Here is a 19,690-nt window from a genome sequence, read left to right as displayed (position 1 = left end):
TTCTCTTCATCACAGCCTTGTCGTTCCTACCTTCCTCCCACCGTCTCTCCTCTTTCCTCTCTCGTTCTCTTCATCACAGCCTTGTCGTTCCTACCTTCCTCCCACCGTCTCTCCTCTTTCCTCTCTCTTTCTCTTCATCACAGCCTTGTCGTTCCTACCTTCCTCCCACCGTCTCTCCTCTTTCCTCTCTCTTTCTCTTCATCACAGCCTTGTCGTTCCTACCTTCCTCCCACCATTCCTCCTCTCTCTTTCTCTTTTTCTTGTGTAGCACAACTTATTCCTCTCTCCCACCTCCATTTCTTTTGGAACAACACATTCATTGACCAGCCCGCTGTGCCCTACATCTGCTGTTTCCCCTCTCCCTCTGTTTTTCTCTCTGTCTGTCTTTGTGTTCCCCCCTCCCCCTTCCTCTCCTCTCCCTCTCTCTCTTGGTTCAGCCTAATTAGGGAGATGCCTTCCTGATCAATAGGCCTTCCTCGGGAGAGGGAGCAGCCCAGCCAGTGTGGAGGGTGTGTGTGTGTGTGTGTGTGTGTGTGTGTGTGTGTTTGTGTGGAGGAGTTGGAGCCAAGGGGGTGGCATGTAGACAGTCCACCTAGGGGACAACAAGGCTGTGTACACACACATGCTTTCTTTCATTTGTACTCGACAAACACTCCCCACTTCAAGGTGAGGACAGACATACACATACAATTGTGTATTCGTTCCTTATCTCCCTGGCTCTCGGTCTCTTGTTTAGTACCAGGTGTAAGACAAAGACCTAGCATTGAGCGACTAAAGTGACACCACGCTATCTTATCAGTAACTTATGTTTTATAGCCGCTGTCGAATGAGGGGTCAGGGGTTATCAAGCTTTGTTGGTTCAAGACCTGGGTGGTTCAATTGTTGTAGTGTCCTAGAGAAAGGTCATTTACCTGTAATTGCCCTAGAAGGCTGGTAGGGCAACAGTGTCAACATGTGGAACATGGCTGAATGCTGAGCTGATCGAGCCAACTGATGTATTTCACACTCTATTTTGTTATACACTGAGTGTACAAAACATTAAGAACATGACATAGACTGACCAGGTGAATCCAGGTGAAGGCTATGATCCCTTATTGATGTCACTAGTTATATCCACATCAATCCGTGTAGATGAAGGGGAGGAGACAGGTTAAAGAAGGATTTTTAAGCCTTGAGACAATTGAGGCGTGGATTGTGTATATGTGCCATTTAGAGGGTGAATGGTAAGACAAAAGATTTAAGTGCCTTTGGACAAGGTATGGTAGTACGTGCCAGGCGCACCAGTTTGAGTGTGTCAAGAACTACAACGCTGCTGGGTTATTCACGGTCAACAGTTTCCCGTGTGTATCAAGAATGGTCCACCACCCAAAGGACATCCAACCAACTTGACACAACTGTGGGAAGCATTGGAGTCAACACTGGCGAATTGAGGCTGTTCTGAGGGCTAAAGGGGGTGCAACACAATATTAGAAAGGTGTTCCTAATGTTTTGTACACTCAGTGTATATTTAACCTTTATTTTGACAGAGAGTCAGTGCTGTGCTGTAGTGTCTTTACATTTTACTCTTCTGGCTTTTGAAAGTGTTGCTGTAATTACAAAATAAATAATGAAACATTCGACATCAGCAAATTAAAAGTTGTAAAAAAATATAAATTGTAAAGTACAGATACCCCAATAAAGTGCTTAAGTAGTACTTTAAAGTATTTTTACTTAAGTACTTTGAATGTTTTATTAATTTAACCAGGCAAGTCAGTTAAGAACAAATTCTTATTTACAATGACTGCCTACTGGGGAAAAGTGGGTTAACTGCCTTGTTCAGGGGCAGATTTTTACCTTGTCAGCTCAGGGATTCAATCTAGCAACCTTTCGGTTACTGGCGCAACGCTCTAACCACTAGGCTATCTGCCGCCACTGAGAGCGAGATAGAGAGTGTGTGTATGTATGTACATGCATGAATATCTTCCATGCAGACAATCTGTGAACAAGTGTGTCTCAGGGTAAGTATTATTATGGTCATATTCATGTGTTTCACCGTCAGTATTTTATCCTGTATTTACATGAGAACATAAGTGTGTGTGGGTAGCCTACACGACTGATGGTGCAGCCTCTTTAGACTGATTACCTCACTGCCTGGAGGTAGAGCACTATTGTTTGGGTTATTTAATGAGCTAAGTTTAATTGGACTGAGAGCAGGGTGCATGGCCAGGGCGTGCTCCTCCTCTTAGCTACTGTAGTCTGGAGGCACCAGAGGAGATGGCCAAAGGTGAGCAATTAATAAAATTAATTTCAATGTGTCACCTTAAGCCTCACATGGAATTTCAAAAGATTCAAAAGATCCCATTGGCCCCTCACTGGAAGACATTCAAGTCTTTGAACCGTTTATCAATGCCCTTTGGATATGGAGGGACAAATATTCTTGGTCGATATTGTGTTTATGTTTTTACAAAATTAAGGACAATCCCCTGAGCTTTGAGCTCATTAAAGGGATACTTCAGGATTTTGGCAAAGAGGCCCTTTATCTACTTCCCCAGAGTTAGATGAACTCATGGACACCATTTTTATATATCTGTGTCCAGTATGAAGGAAGTTAGAGGTTGTTTTGTGATACAATGTTAACTAGCATTATTGCAATGACCGGAGGTCTAAGGGTATTTACTAGCATGCTAGCAGATACCCATGGAATTCTATAGTCATTGTGCTAACGCTAGTTAGCAATTGCATTAGCGCTAGTCAGAATTCAAATAACTCAGTGGCAATTACATGGCCAATACCAACCTACCTATTTACAAATAGAAATATCGGGTCTCACAATGGGCAGAAAAAGAGATTAAGGTGTGCACCTTATATACACTACATGTCAAATGTTTTAGAGTTTTTCTTTATTTTCACTATTTTCTACATTGTAGAATAATAGTGAAGACATCAAAACCTACAATATAACACATATGGAATCATGTAGTAACCAAAAAAGTGTTAAACAAATCAAAATATATTTTATATTTGAGATTCTTCAAATAGCCACTCTTTGCCTTAATGACAGCATTGCACACTCTTGGCATTCTCTCAACCAGCTTCACGTGGAATTCTTTTCCAACAGTTTTGAAGGAGTTCCCACATATGCTGAGCACTTGTTGGCTGCTTTTCCTTCACTCTGCAGTCCAACTCATCCCAAACCATCTCAATTTTGTTGAGGTCGGGGGATTGTGGAGCCCAGGTCATCTGATGCAGCACTCCATCACTCTCTTTCCTGGTAAAATAGCCCTTATACAGCCTGGAGGTGTGTTGGGTCATTGTCCTGTTGAAAACAAATGATAGTCCCACTATGCCCAAACCAGATGGGATGCTGTATCGCTGCAGAAGGCTGTGGTAGCCATGCTGGTTAAGTGTCACCAGCAAAGCACCCCCACACCATAACACCTCCTCCTCCATGCTTTACAGTGGGAAATACACATGCGGTGATCATCTGTTCACCCACACCGTGTCTCACAAAGACATGGTGGTTGGAACCAAAAATCTCCAATTTGGACCAGACCAAAGGACACATTTCCACCGGTCTAATGTCCATTGCTCGTGTTTCTTGGCCCAAGCAAGTCTCTTCTTCTTATTGGTGTCCTTTAGTAGTGGTTTCTTTACAGCAATTAAACAAATCAAATCAAAGTTTATTTGTCACGTGCACTGAATACAGCCTTACAGTGAAATGCTTACTTACAGGCTCTAACCAATAGTGCAAAAAAGGTATTAGGTGAACAATAGGTAGGTAAAGAAATAAAACAACAGTAAAAAGACAGGCTATATACAGTAGCGAGGCTACATACAGACACCGGTTAGTCAGGCTGATTGAGGTAGATGGATACAGATGGATACTCCATCTGATATGAATTCCCGTAGCAATGGCATTGGAATAATTCATTTGAATGCTAGAAGCCTGATCCAAAAGTTGGACTTTATTGAAATTTTGGTCTCACAATCAAATGTTGACGTACTGATTGTATCTGAATCGTGGCTGTGTGATTCTGTGCCTGATTCAGATGTTCAGTTGATTGGGTACAATATTTATAGAGCTGATAGAGTTGGTAGAGGTGGTGGTATCGCGATTTATGTAAAATGCTGCTTAAATGCTGCTTAAATCAACCTCTGTCCCAAAGCAATATGAATGTCTAGTTTTAAATTTGGTACTTGGTAATAATGCTCATTTAACTCTAGGAGAGGTATATCGCCCCCCCTCAGCTCTTCCTTGTACTCTATGCAAATTATCTGATATACTGTCTAATTATGCAAACTCTGAATTACTAATTTTGGGAGATTTTAACCTGGATTGGCTTTCACCAGTATCCAATAAATTAAAAGACATTTGTACTGAGCTAAATCTAACTCAGCTGATAACTAAACCAACCCGTCCCAACTTTAAGAACCCAGTAAAATCTACTCTACTAGACATTATTCTAACAAATACCCCCCATAAATACACAGCCAGTGGGGTTTTTGCAAATGATATCAGTGACCACTGCCCTATTGCTTGTATTAGAGATACCAGGCTGAAACACTCTGATCCCTGTATAATCTCTAAGAGAAATTATAAACATTTCTCACAGCAAGCTTTTATCCTTGACTTATATCACTGAGTTTTTATCCACTTGCTGCTTTCTGGACCCGGCTTTAGCCCTTGCTTTTTTCTCTTCTATTGTTGCCTCTGTCTGATAAACATGCCCCGCATAAGAAACCGAACCAGTTCTTGGTTCTCTCCTGAATTGTCAGGTCTTTTCCTGCAAAAGAATCGGGCCTGGGCCTTGGCGAGGAAAACAGGTACTCCAGCTGATTGGCTGTTTTTTAGGCAATTGATAAATAACTGTACTGCAGCTGTCAAAAAGGCAAAATCAAATTTCTTCCTTAATGCTATGACAGATTCTGCAAGAGATCCTGCAAAATTCTGGAAAACCGCTAATTCACTGAAACAGGGGAATTCTGCTGTTTCTCTTCCTAAGCAAATTACCTCAGACTCCTGTATCCTAAGTGAAAAAAATGATATTTGTGTAACGAATGCCGTGAGAGAGAGTGGACCAAAACGCAGCGGAGTTAGTGTTCATCATATTTAATTAAGAAAGAACACTATACAAACAAAACAAGAAACTGACAGCCAAACAGTCCTGTCAGGTGAAAACACAATGACAGAAACAATTACCCACAAAACCCCAACGGAAAAACATGCACTTATGTGTGACTCCCAATCAACAACAACGAACTTCAGCTGAGCCACACACGGCCCAAAACAAAGAAATACAAAAACATAGAAAAAGAACATAGAACGCCCACCCAATGTAACACCCTGGCCTAACCAAAATAAAGAACAAAAAACCCCTCTCTATGGCCAGGGCGTTACAATTTGTGATGCTTTTAATAAGCATTTCATCTATGCTGGTTTTTTATTTGAAAGGAAAAGTGGCCATTGTGGTACTGGCCAGTTAGTTGATTTTTCGTCTTGCTTTTCAATCGTTACCCTGAAAAATGGTAACCCTGTTTTTAGTTACCAGAAAATAACCGAAGCAGAGGTTCTAGCTGCCATTGATACTAAGAAATCCTTAGGCGCTGACAATTTAGACCCGTACTTAAGTGTGCTGCACCTATCATTGCTGGTTCAGTGACACACGTTTAATCTAACATTAAGCACAGGAAAGCAGCTTTTGTTCTGCCATTACATAAGGGAGGTGACGGTAGTGATTTGGATAACTATCGACCCATCTCTAGGCTCCCTTGTCTGGCAAAGATCCTAGAATCTATAGTCAACAAACAGTTACAATCTTTTCTTTCTGCTAACAGTATTCTTAGCACCAATCAATCTGGTTTTAGATCTAAACACAGTACCACATCGGCCACTATGCTTGTTGTAAATGATATTGCAAATGCCTTAGATGATAGAAAGCACTGTGCTGCGTTGTTTGTAGATTTGTCAAAAGCTTTTGACACTGTTGACCATGCTATCCTTTTGAGTAAGCTGTCATCTATAGGACTGGGCACTGATGCCTGCCGATGGTTTTATGACTATCTTAAAGATAGAACTCAGGCCGTCATGGTCGATGGGGTCAAGTCTGACCCCTTACAGTTACTTAAAGGGGTCCCTCAGGGTTCAATAATTGGCCCACTATTGTTCTCACTTTATATAAATAACATTGGTGATGATGTCAGATATTGTAAATTCAATTTATATGCAGATGACACAGTGATGTACTCTATTGCTCCAACAGTGGACCAAGCTTTAATGCAGTTGGAGTCTGATTTTAGGATACTTTTTTTTTCTTTTAAAAAACATGTTACTGAATTGGGAAAAAAGCTCAAATTCAAGATAGGGTTCCTTTACAGAAACAGGGCTTGTCTGTCCTCCGTAAATAGAAAACAAATTGTGCAGGCTACATTTATGTCCGTTTTAGATTATGGTGATATTATCTATATGCATGCATCGGCAAACACATTAAAACCACTGGATGCTATTTACCATTGTGCACTCAGGTTTATCACGGGTGATAGTTACAAAACTCATCACTGTATCCTATATCAACATGTGGGTTGGGCCTCTCTATCTGTGAGGCGAGAGCAACATGCTCTCTTGTTTATTTATAAAGCACTTCTTTTAAAACTACCTCCATATATATCATCATTAATTTCCACTAGATATACTAATTTTAAAACCAGATCACAGATGTGGATTACATTAGAGACTCCTGCGGTCTCCACAGAGTTGGGTAGGACTGCCTTTAGTTCCTTTGCACCTTATTACATTTTACATTACATTTTAGTCATTTAGCAGACGCTCTTATCCAGAGCGACTTACATTTTTTTTATTATTATTAATGGAACCAACTGCAGATCCAACTTAAGTTAGACACTCTGGTGTCCCTTGCCCATTTCAAAAACGTTATGGACGATCAATATGATGTTGTCTGTGATTGTTTCTGTTGAATTGTGTCTTTGTATGTTTGAAATGTTCTTGTCTGTATGCCTAAAACTGTACATGTCAACATGTTTACACAGGGCACAGCTGTAAAATAGATCCAGGTCTCAGTCTGTTTTCCCTGTTAAAATAAAGATTAAAAAAATAAATACAAAATGTACATGTAGATATGGTTAAAGTGACTATGCATATATGATGAACAGAGAGTAGCAGTAGCGTAAAAGAGGGGTTGGCAGGTGGTGGGAGGGACACAATGCAGATAGCCCGGTTAGCCAATGTGCGGGAGCACTGGTTGGTCGGCCCAATTGAAGTAGTATGTACATGAATGTATAGTTAAAGTGACTATGCATATATGATAAACAGAGAGTAGCAGCAGCGTAAAAAGAGGGGTTGGGGGGAGGGGGGAGGGGGCACACAATGCAAATAGTCCGGGTAGCCATTTGATTACCTGTTCAGGAGTCTTACGGCTTGGGGGTAAAAACTGTTGAGAAGCCTTTTTGTCCTATACTTGGCACTCCGGTACCGCTTGCCATGCGGTAGTAGAGAAAACAATCTATGACTGGGGAGGCTGGGGTCTTTGACAATTTTTAGGGCCTTCCTCTGACACCGCCTGCTGTAGAGGTCTTGGATGGCAGGCAGCTTAGCCCCAGTGATGTACTGGGCCATACGCACTACCCTCTGTAGTGCCTTACGGTCAGAGGCCGAGCAATTGCCGTACCAGGCAGTGATGCAACCAGTTAGGATGCTCTCGATGGTGCAGCTGTAGAACCTTTTGAGGAACTCAGGACCCATGCCAAATCTTTAGTTTCCTGAGGGGGAATAGGCTTTGTCGTGCCCTCTTCACGACTGTCTTGGTGTGTTTGGACCATTCTAGTTGGTTGTTGATGTGGACACCAAGGAACTTGAAGCTCTCAACCTGCTCTACTACAGCCCCGTCAATGAGAATGGGGGCGTGCTCGGTCCTCCTTTTCCTGTAGTCCACAATAATCTCCTTTGTCTTGGTTACATTGAGGGATAGGTTGTTATTCTGGCACCACCCGGCCAGGTCTCTGACTTTCTCCCTATAGGCTGTCTCGTCGTTGTCGGTGATCAGGCCTACCACTGTTGTGTCGTCTGCAAACTTAATGATGGTGTTGGAGTCATGCCTGGCCATGCAGTCGTGGGTGAACAGGGAGTACAGGAGGGGACTGAGCACACACCCCTGGGGAACTCCAGTGAAGGCCTGATTCACGTAGTCTCCTCTGAACAGTTGATGTTGAGATGTGTCTGTTACTTGAACTGTGAAGCATTTATTTGGGCTGCAATTTCTAAGGCTGGTAACTCTAATGAACTTATCCTCTGCAGCAGAGGTAACTCTGGGTCTTCCATTCCTGAGGCAGTCCTCATGAGAGCCAGTTTCATCATAGCGCTTGATGGTTTTTGCGACTGCACTTCAAGAAATGTTCCGTATTGACTGACCTTCACGTCTTAAAGTAACGATGGACTGTCATTTCTCTTTGCTTATTTGAGCTGTTGAGCTGACTTGGTCTTTACCAAATAGGGCTATCTTCTGTATACCCCCTACCTTGTCACAACACAACTGTAACGATGTACGCTGAGAGTCGGGAAGCAAGTTCAGGGAGTGAATAAATTTAATAAATAAATGAACAAAACAAGAAACACAAACAACGCACCGACATGAAACAGGAACAATGACGACTGGGGAAGATACCAAAGGGAGTAACATATAAAGGGCAGGTAATCAAGGAGATGATGGAGTCCAGGTGAGTGTCATTATGCGCGTAACGCTGGTGACAGGTGTGCACCCTAACGAGCAGCCTGGTCACCTAGAGGTCGGAGATGGAGCACATGTGACAACAACTGATTGGCTCAAACGCATTAAGAAGGAAAGTAATTCCATAAATTCACTTTTAAGAAGGCACACCTGTTCATTGAAATGCATTCCAGGTGACTACCTCATGCAGCTGGATGAGAGAATGCCAAGAGTGTGCAAAGCTGTCATCAAGGCAAAGGGTGGCTATTTGAAGAATCTCAAATATAAAACATATTTTGATTTGTTTAACCTCTCTGGCGCATGTGGGACGAACTCGTCCCACCTACGTAACAGCCACTGAAATCCAGTGGCGCGATTTTTGAATCGTTAGAAATACTATTACTTCAATTTCTCAAACATATGACTATTTTACAGCTATTTAAAGACAAGAATCTCGTTAATCTAACCCCACTGTCCGATTTCAAAAAGGCTTTACAACGAAAGCAAAACATTAGATTATGTCAGCAGAGTGCCCAGCCAGAAATAATCAGACACCCATTTTTCAAGCTAGCATATCATGTCACATAAACCCAAACCACAGCTAAATGCAGCACTAACCTTTTATAATCTTCATCAGATGACACACCTAGGACATTGTGTTATACAATACATGCATGTCTGTTCAATCAAGTTCATATTTATATAAAAAAAAAGCTTTTTACATTAGCATGTGACGTTCAGAACTAGCATAACCCCCGCAAACTTCCGGGGAATTTACTAACAGTTTGCTAAATTACTCACGATAAACGTTCACAAAAAGCATAACAATTATTTTAAGAATTATAGATACATTACTCCTCTATGCACTCGATATGTCCGATTTTAAAATAGCTTTTCGGATGAAGCACATTTTGCAATAATCTAAGTACATAGCCCGGCATCACAGGGCTAGCTATTTAGACACCCACCTAGGTCAGCCTCCACCAAAATCACATTTCCTATAAGAAAAATGTTCTTACCTTGCTTGTTCTTCGTCAGAATACACTGCCAGGACTTCTACTTCAATAACAAATGTTGGTTTGGTCCCAAATAATCCATCGTTATATCCAAACAGCGACGTTTTGTTTGTGAGTTCTAGACACTATCAGAATGCTTCATCACGGTCTCGCGCATGGCGCATTGGCGTGACAAAAAATGTCTAAATATTCCATTACCGTACTTCGAAGCATGTCAACCGCTGTTTAAAACCAATTTTTATGCCATTTATCTCGTAGAAAAGGGATAATATTCCGACCGGGAATATGCATTGAGCCTAAACAGCCGAATTAAATTTCTCCTCAGGAGCGAATCGTGCACGCGCCTCATTCAAAGGTCCTCTGAGCCGCCACTTACCAAAGCCGATAATGTGTTTCAGCCTGAGGCTCCCTCGTCAACCTTCAGGTATTTCCCGGGTTCTGAGAGCCTATCGGAGCCCTGGGAATTGTCACGTTACAGCTAAGATCCTTACTTTTCAATAAACAGATGCAAGACGCACGACTCCTTGTCAGACAGGGTACTTCCTGCTTGAAACCTTGTCAGGTTTTTGCCTGCCATAGGAGTTCTGTTATACTCACAGACACCATTGAAACAGTTTTAGAAAATTCAGAGTGTTTTCTATCCAAACCTGAACAATAATATGCATATTCTAGCTTCTGAGTTGGTGTAGGAGGCAGTTAAAAATGGGCACATATTTATTCCAAAATTCTCAATACTGCCCCCTATCCCCAACAGGTTAACACTTTTTTGGTTACTACATGATTCCATATGTGTTATTTCATAGTTTTGATGTCTTCACTGTTATTCTACAATGTAGAAAATAGTGAAAATAAGAATAACCTTTGAATGAGTAGGTGTTCTAAAACGTTTGACCGGTAGTGTAAGAACATGAGAATATGAGAGCAACTAAGTTCAGTCACTCACATTATCATATCTTTCTGAGATCAATATTGCCAATCAACTCTCAGAGCCAGCTCCCCAACAGTGAGGCAAACAACACTTCTTTGCTGGAAGCAATGCTCTATCTGTTTCCTTTAATGACTTTCCCCTGGATCAGTGTTGAACAAAGCCCTCTTAGGTATATCTATTCATTCCCACCTCTGGCTCGAACCTCTTGATAGGAGCTCAGTGTGTTGTAGCTAGCATAGCGCTAAAGCCGGGCTGGCGAGCAGAGATAACAGCTATCGTTCGCATTAGCTTAGTTACTGATGCCCAGACAGATGTCGACCCTTGTCATTGCTGTCACTCCTCTATGCGGTTGGCACACGCCAACCCTTTCACTGTCATCAAATCCCTGACTGTCGGGGGGTTTATCATTAGTGCCAACGCGCCATGGTAACTGAGACCCAACCCCCCGCGGTTTGCAGGTCAACCGGTGGCTACGCTAAGAGTTAAACACGTGCAGATGGACAAGCAATTTTCCATCTGGAAGCCTGACAGACAGGTCCGGCCCTCCAATCAGCACCTCTCCTCCGTTTCCTCTCTCCCCAGCCCTCCAATAGAACTTGTTCTGGAGACAACCGAAAGTCCTTTGTTTATCACTTGTCAACTCACCAGCCCCTCACATTTCACCGTTCTTCTCTTCTGTCCGGGGAGAAGAAACTCTGACGTGTGTTGAACACGAAAAAAAAAAGAAAAAAAATGTATTAAATGAGAAAGTATGAAATGTATGCATTCACTACTGTAAGTCGCTCTGGATAAGAGCGTCTGCTAAATGACTAAAATGTCAAATGTAAATGTTGAACAAAGGATGTCTTTGTCATGTTGTATTCTGAGAAGAAGCCAGAAGCTAGTGAGGCTCAATGGAGTTAGCGGAGCTAGCCATTAGCGATGAACAGATCAATGTGATTCGATATGACAGTGCAGTCCTTCTCTTGAGTGACGAGGCCGGTACTGAACTCAATATTGGTTCCTAGTTCCTAAGGCAGATGTCCCTTAGGGTGACGCATTAGAGTCACTTCATCCCAACTCAATGTTCAATTGACCTCAAACAGACTCTGTGGTCATTTTAAGGCTAGCTGCCCAGCTGTGTTCAATTGTCTTGTCTATGTCAGCGTTCAACTGGCATGAAAGAGCAGACAGGTTCTGGGGCTGTTTGAAAGACACTAGAATTCTGTTTTTGGTATTCTGAAGTCTACTCTGCAACAAAATTGTTATAAAAAAAACTGTACAGACATTGAAACCCAACCCAATATGTTCTCACATAGTGCAATTCTAATGATCCATAATGGTTTAACTATGGGGATTCTATACTTTTGTCACATAATGGAAATATATCTGGCTAACATATGCTTGAGTTTACTGTATTTCATCCATTCGAACCATAGGCCATAGCACTCAAAGGGAGAGCTGTCAGTACCTAACATGGTCACTTTAGCTGCGGGTAAAAGACCTAGCATTTGTTCTTCTTTTGGCGAGGTTTCAATGAGGAAGCACTGATGACTGACCAGACCAGGGACAGATGACTTGGGTGTCCCGGCATAAATCTTTTGATGCCTACACTGAAGTGGACAGTGTCCAGACCAAAGCCCCCACAAAAGGAGAGAAGCAATGTGTGCCGGCTCCTGCTCGACTTTGCTTTTTTAATGGATATTTTTGCGTTAATCTACTGCCATTTACTTTATGTTTGTATTTTTGTTATTATTTCTTATTGTTGTTGCATTGTCGAGAAGGAACCTGCAAGTAAGCATTTCATTGGACGATGTGTGCCATGCATATCCCGTACATAAGACTAATAAAACTTGAAACTTGTGTGTGTGCGTGTGTGTATGTGTATTTAGTGTATCTGTTTGACTGATGTGTAGCCAAGTGTAAACATGTGGGTCATTGATGGGCAGTGGGCAGCTGGCTCCCAGGGCCCTGTCTGTGTAAGTGGACTGAGGCTTTAAGAGGGACAACATGAGGGGAATTCTGGAGACACAGAGGCCAGACAGCTGAGCATCTCAACCACTCACTGACCCGCACTGACAAACAAAGCAAATCCCCCAAGACGATGTCTTCAAGACCTCCTAGTACCCCGACTTAACCGCTATGTCCTTCTGCACTACATGCCATTTATTTTGTTCTAGCAAATAGCATAGAAGCAGTGCAGACCACAGTTTCCTTGCAAGTATTCTGAGAATATAACTTTGTATTTGTATAGTAGCTAGTATACTACACTAGCATTGAGAACATACAGTATGTCTGTTTTCTTTTTTTTGTGGCCTTCAAGGACATAGTACCTATGAGCTGGGCTATTGCCATCAAATTGAAACTTTATAACAATATTCATATTTACTTCACACAATGTTCCCTGTCCTCCAATATATGTGTCACAAGCTCACGTTTGCTGAAATGTTCCTGATGCATTTCCAGGTATTGAATGCCATATAATGTTTGATCGTGACCCTCTGAGAATTCTACTGGGTAGCATTAGAGGAACATCCTCTGTTATCTAGGCCCACACTGCCCCCCACTATCCCAGCCATTCAAACTCCCACAATACCTTTCAGGGAAAAACATGCCATGTGTTTAGCTTACATTCACACCTCTCAAGATGCACCTCTCTTTTCACAAGGACCGTCAGATGAGACGAGATTGTGCAAGTTGTTCGTTTGAATAAATCCGCACCCACACAACTTGGCCTTGCCGCCAAGGTTGAACTGAACTCATGACTTATTCAAAGATGTGCCTCTCTGTTTCTCGCTTGGTGATGAGGTGATGAGGTTTTGTGTTTCTCCAAGCCCTGGCATTTTAAATATTTTTCCCTCTCTCTTGTTAATTTCTCACTTTCCCCCCGCCCTGCTAACTTTCGCTTTTTTGGTGTCAGGTTTCTCTCCATCAATGTTGACCCACACCCAGCTGTCTCTTCATGAGGTAGTGTTGTGCTGACTGATACCCAGTAAACTGTTGAGTGCAGTTCTGGTTCCAGGCATAAATGACCTACACGTAAGCGGTCGGGCCCCCAAACCTAAAAGCAATATTGGCTAATTTCAAAGCTAATTGTCACAAAAAATATATATATTTCACCGATTAAGCTAAATGACTTGTCTTTCCCTTGCCGAGCTAAACTGCTGAGCAAAACTGTCTGGCTATATGACATACAAGAGGTGTATTTTCTCTTAAAGAGACAGCACATATTTTTATGATAGAAGACAATAGGCTACTCCTATGAAAATGTTGTTAATCAGTCGTCCTAACATGATCCCAAAAGAAAGGGAACCAGATTCTTTGTCAACTGTCACTCCATAGATCACTGAAATCAGACAAAATGAGCTCAATAACTCAATGCATGGACACAGTCCTATTGAATATGAATTCACCTATATTGTGAATAGGCCTATGCCATCTTGATTTATCCAGTTGATCAAGATATTTACCAGTCAAATAAATTATTACCATTATGTTGTTGTGTAGTTAGATAGCTAAAGTAATATTCACTTATACAAATGTTTTACTTGAACCCAAAATGGTTCTCAGGTAGATTACTAAGAAATGCTCATCCTTTGTTTAAAAGTTCTGGTATTGCCCTAGAAATAGCATTGTTGGGAGATTTGGAGAGACCTGGTCAGTCAATTACTAATATACTAATACTCTTAGTAAAAGTATTTATCTTCAACTCACAATCTGTGGATTCTATTCAATTAGATAGATTCAAATTGTATGGTAAACATCATAGCATCGTTATCTACCTAGAGAGATATCATCTGTATTTTTCGTAGCTATCTACATACCACCACAGACCGATGCTAGCACTAAAACCGCACTCAATGAGCTGTATACTCCCTGTTCACTCATGACTGCACGGCCAGGCACGACTCCAACACCATCATTAAGTTTGCCAATGACACAACAGTGGTAGGCCTGATCATTGATAATGATGAGACAGCCTATAGGAAGGAGGTTAGAGACCTGACCTTGTGGTGCAAGGACAACAACCTCTCCCTCAATGTGATCAAGCCAAAGGAGATGATTGTGGACTACAGGAAAAGGAGGACCGAGCACGCCCCCATTCTCATAGACGGGACTGTAGTGGAGCAGGTTGAGAGCTTCAAGTTCCTTGGTGTCCACATCACCAACAAACTAACATGGTCCAAGCACACCAACACAGTCATGAAGAAGGCACGACAAAACCTATTACCCCTCAAGAGACTGAAAAGATTTGGCATGAGATCCTCAAAAGGTTTTACAGCTGCACCATCGAGAGCATCCTGACGGGTTGCATCACTGCCTGCGATGGCAACGGCTCGGCCTCCAATCGCAAGGCACTACAGAGGGTAGTGCATACGGCCCAGTACATCATCGGTGCCAGGCTCCCTGCCATCCAGGCCATCCAGAATTGTTCAAGACTCCAGCCACCCTAGTCATAGACTGTTTTCTTTGCTACCGCACGGCAAGCGGTACCGGAGCGCCAAGTCTAGGTCCAAGAGACTTCTAAACAGCTTCTACCTTCTGCCAAAGGTGCTTCAACAAAGTACAGAGTAAAGGGTATGAATACTTATGTAAATGTGGTATTTCATTTTTGGGGTTTTTAATACATTTGAAAACATTTCGAAAAACCTGTTTTTGCTTTGTCGTTATTGGGTATTGTGTGTAGCTTGAGGGGGAAAAAGAATAAGGCTGTAACGTAATAAAATGTGAAAAAAGTCAAGGGGTCTAAATACTTTCCCAGTGCACTGTGTGTGTGTGTGTGTGTATGTATATATATATATATATATATATATATATATATACACATACACACACACAGTGCACTGGGAAAGTATTTAGACCCCTTGACTTTTTTCACATTTTATTACGTTACAGCCTTATATGTATATATACACTGTATGATTGTATGTATATATATATATGTATTGACACTAAAAAAGGAACGTTGTTACATCCAATTCCTGTTTGCCTGAGGCTGATGCCATGCAAGCGCTTGTATGCGCATACACACATGCATATACATACACACACACACACACTCGCATTAAAATGCACACACGTGCATACACATGGACACACACGCACAAGTAAATAGTGCCACACATGCACACAAATGCAAATAGTTGGCCTTGTTGTTTTGATTTTTGTTGCCCTTGATGTTTTTTGTTTTTGCATTGTTGTTTTACTTTGTTTTTCATTTTTTTTCTCTTTTTTGTTATTTTTGTTGGATTGGTGGGTAGTGGTTTTGGTTCGATTGGAGGGGGACGGTGGCTTGGGGAGGTTGGAGATGTGGGGGTGGGGAGTGGAGGGGGAGGGGGAGGTATTTTTCAGGTGGACTGTGGTAGGTATTGAATGGTAACTCTTCGAGGAGAAACTGTGGGGGCATCTTGGATGGTTGTTGGCCTGGCAGTTGGGAGCATCTGCCCTTGGGTGGGGCACTTGACCCTGGTTACTCCTGTGGGTCGCTCTGGATGGGAGTGTCTAATGGATGTCTGAATGTAATGTAAATGTTGAGCGGCTTCACTGGAGGTAGACTATGTTTTAAATAAAAAAAAATAATAATAATAACACAAAATTAAAAAGTCTAATTGGTTTTATAATTGTTTTGTTATTTCATATATGGCAGTCTCTGGGAAAATGTCTCATCAAAATTTTTACATTTATTATCGGCATACAATATCGCCATCGGCCTCCTTGAACCTCAAAAATCAGTATCGGCATCGGCACTTGAAAACACATCGGTCATACTCTAATATAAACTTGTAGTAATCATGGTCGAATACCGACCGAGCATGCGGAGTACCTCCGCCATTGATTTTGTTAGCCATTCTCACTCAGATATATTAAAATAAAATGTTATTGATCGCATACACATATTTAGCAGATGTTATATTAACATGGCATAAGTCATAACAAAATGTGTAGAATTGCAGGAACTAAACTTTAAAACTGCAAACATTTCTCTCCACCTCATAGCAAAATGGGTAAAATTGCAGGAAATTAGCTGTAAAACTGATTTATTTCGCTCTACCCCATGGCAAAATTCTACAATTGTAGAATGACTGATGCTAGCATTGGATGTGCTCGTGGAAGCAGAACAACTTGTGGTGTCGACAGCTGCAGGTGTAGTACTGCTGGTAGTAGCAGTATTACCAGTGGAGCTGGTATGTGTCTCTATGGACACAGGCCTTACTTTTTTAAACCATTTATCAATTTTCGAGCAAACGGAATGAGCAGCAGCTACGTTTGGCTACATACGGACCGTTAGTGGAATTCCCATGAGAGAGTAACGGTTAATGTGATTGGACGTTAATTATTAGACTAGACTACCTGTATTTGACATTGTGTTGTTAATTTGCGTAATACTAGATGGTTTCATTAGATTTTTGTCAGTGAAACTAGGCTACCTAGGCGAGAAAAAAACCTCACCCAAATGTATTACCCTGTTGGAAAATATAAATGGACTGTTTGAAAAAAGGTTTTTTAAAATGTTATTATTATTTTAGACTTTTTTTAAATGTGAACCACATTTTTATTTGGCGTACCCCATGAAGAGCACACTTCCCCAGCATGCCAGTGGCCATGGAAGGGGAGTATTTGCCCACTGGAGTTGGTGACGACGCCGAACTGCAGTCAGGTCATGACCCTGGTGAGGACAACAAGCACGCAGATGAGCTTCCCTGAGACGGTTTCTGACAGTTTGTGCAGAAATTCTATGGTTGTGCAAACCCACAATTTCATCAGCTTTCCGGGTCGCTGGTGTCAGACGATCCCGCCAAGGAAAAAGACGGATGTGGAGGTCCTGGGCTGGCATGGTTACACGTGGTCTGTGCTTGTGAGGCCGGTTGGACGTACTTCTCTAAAACGGCTTATGGTAGAGCAATTAACATTCAATTCTCCGACAACAACTCTGGTGGACATTCCTGCAGTCAGCATGCTAATTGCACGGTCCCTCAAAACTTGAGACATCTGTGGCATTGTGCTGTGTGACAAAACTGCATATTTTAGAGTGGCCTTTTATTGTCCCCAGCACAAGGTGCACCTGTGTAATGATCATGCTATTTAATCAGCTTCATGATGTGCCACACCTGTCAGGATTATCATGGCAAAATTTGTGAGAAATAAGCTTTTTGTGCTGATGGAACATTTCTGGGATCTTTTATTTCAGCTCATAAAACATGGGACCAACACTTTACATGTGTTTATATTTTTGTTCAGTATAGTTTCTACTTGACTATTGCTTTTCAAATCACTTAGCAGTGCTATTTGCAGTTAGTTTAAGGTAAATGTTGTGATTTTTCAGCCATTCCTGAACCTTCAACCAAAAAATCTACATATGGGCAATACCAAACTATCTAATGATTCTGCCTCATCACAGCAAAATCTGCAGAGCTGGGATGATTGTATCCCCCATATACGTAACATTCTATTGTTTTCAAGAATTTTGTATAATCATTTCAATTGAAAAACTAAGTTTTGAATCAGGTGTTGTTTTGTGTATCAGTTCATAAACCATGTTCATAAGCCATGGAATCGGCACATTGAAAAACTCTTCCAAACTATTTTACAACCGTTATGGCACAGCTTTTTTTTGGTCCTTAAATGGAACTGGTATACTTTTTTATTTATATTTAAAAAAATCTACCAATTTTGGTCTTTAACATAGGGCCGACAGACAAAACTTGCTTCTTAGCAAAGAGTAATTTCTCAAGCAAGAATTTTGCAAGGACTTTCTGGGAGTGGTCTGAGTGAGGAGGGGAAAACTGAAAATGTGCTGTTATTGGCAGAGAGGTTCTTTGTTAATTGTCTATTAACTAATTTACTGCATAGTGATGTCGCCATGAAAGGCTAAAACTCCATCCCACCAAAACTCTTACATTAAAGGCCATTATCATCATGTTCACAATTTAACAGTATTATAACATCCTCATAGTGTATATATGTATATATATATAAAACACAGGAAAATCACATTTGTGACTGCACTGGGTCCCATGGAAAAATGTGTACAATTGCAGGAAATTAAATAGAAAACTTACTTTTGTCCCTCCGCCATCAAGAGGGTGGCAACTGAAATGTTTCGCAGCGAGGTGGGGGAACCTCCAACTAAATCTCGCTTAGGGCGTCCAAAAGGCTAGAGCCGGCCCTGGTTGAGTGCCCCCTTCAGTTCCATTAGAGACAATCATATTATTGCACACAGAAAACACTCTCAATGTTTTTGTTACAAATTGTTGAGAAGCTCTCTTGAATTGTATTACTGGACCCACTAAGGCTTACTGATAGGGTTTAGCAAGTGCTATTAAATGTTTGCGAAATACTTATATTCAGCTGAGGTTAGTTTAGTACAAGCCATTGTTGCCAAGTCCGGATTGTTATATGGATAGTTAGTAACAAATCTGAAATGTTACTTTTAATGTTACATGTGGACGGGATCTGGTTATTTTTGGGCTCATTTTGGTTTGATTGTATTACTTTGTATTAAAACATCACATGGTTCGAAATTCAAATATTTCTCAATTTATTCCTTCATTTCTTGTTTTTACAATGAAGGTGAATTCATCAGCATTAATAAAGAATCAGAGTTCAAAGGGAAACCATGTGCAAGCCTAGGCTGAGATGACTAATGCTGTGTCATCAATAAACTTTTAATTGCCGTGTGGACTGGACTGCAAGACCAAGATGTTTAACATGCTGATTTATGATTTATTAGCAGTAATTAAAGATTCAGGACCGAAGTAGCTCTCTACCGAAGTGCAGAGCTGACTTTTGGCCCAGGACATGAGGAGGGAACATGGGATTTGACGAAACCTGGCAGTGTGGTGCCAGGACAATAACCTCTCCCTCAACGTCAGCAAGACAAAGGAGCTGATCGTGGACTACAGGAAACAGAGGGCCGAGCACGCCCCCATTCACATTGACAGGGCTGTAGTGGAGTGGGTTGACAGCTTCATGTTCCTTGGTGTCCACATCACTAAGGATCAATCATGATCCACATACAACAACACAGTCGTGAAGAGGGCACAGCAATGCCTTTTCCCCCTCAGGAGGCT

The 19,690-nt window shown here is 41.6% G+C and overlaps 1 protein-coding gene across 1 annotated transcript in view; it reads left to right on the top strand.

The window, feature by feature from the left end:
* The window catches only part of robo3 (roundabout, axon guidance receptor, homolog 3 (Drosophila)), a 248,478-nt gene that overhangs the window by 64,565 nt on the left and 164,223 nt on the right, over window positions 1-19,690 (top strand). The gene's annotated exons all lie outside the window — the stretch shown is intronic.

This window comes from Salmo trutta, chromosome 19 (genome assembly GCF_901001165.1).
Source record: "Salmo trutta chromosome 19, fSalTru1.1, whole genome shotgun sequence".
NCBI lineage: Eukaryota > Metazoa > Chordata > Actinopteri > Salmoniformes > Salmonidae > Salmo > Salmo trutta.
The sequence above is the reverse complement of the archived record's forward strand: the minus strand, read 5'-3'. Positions and strand labels throughout refer to the sequence as shown.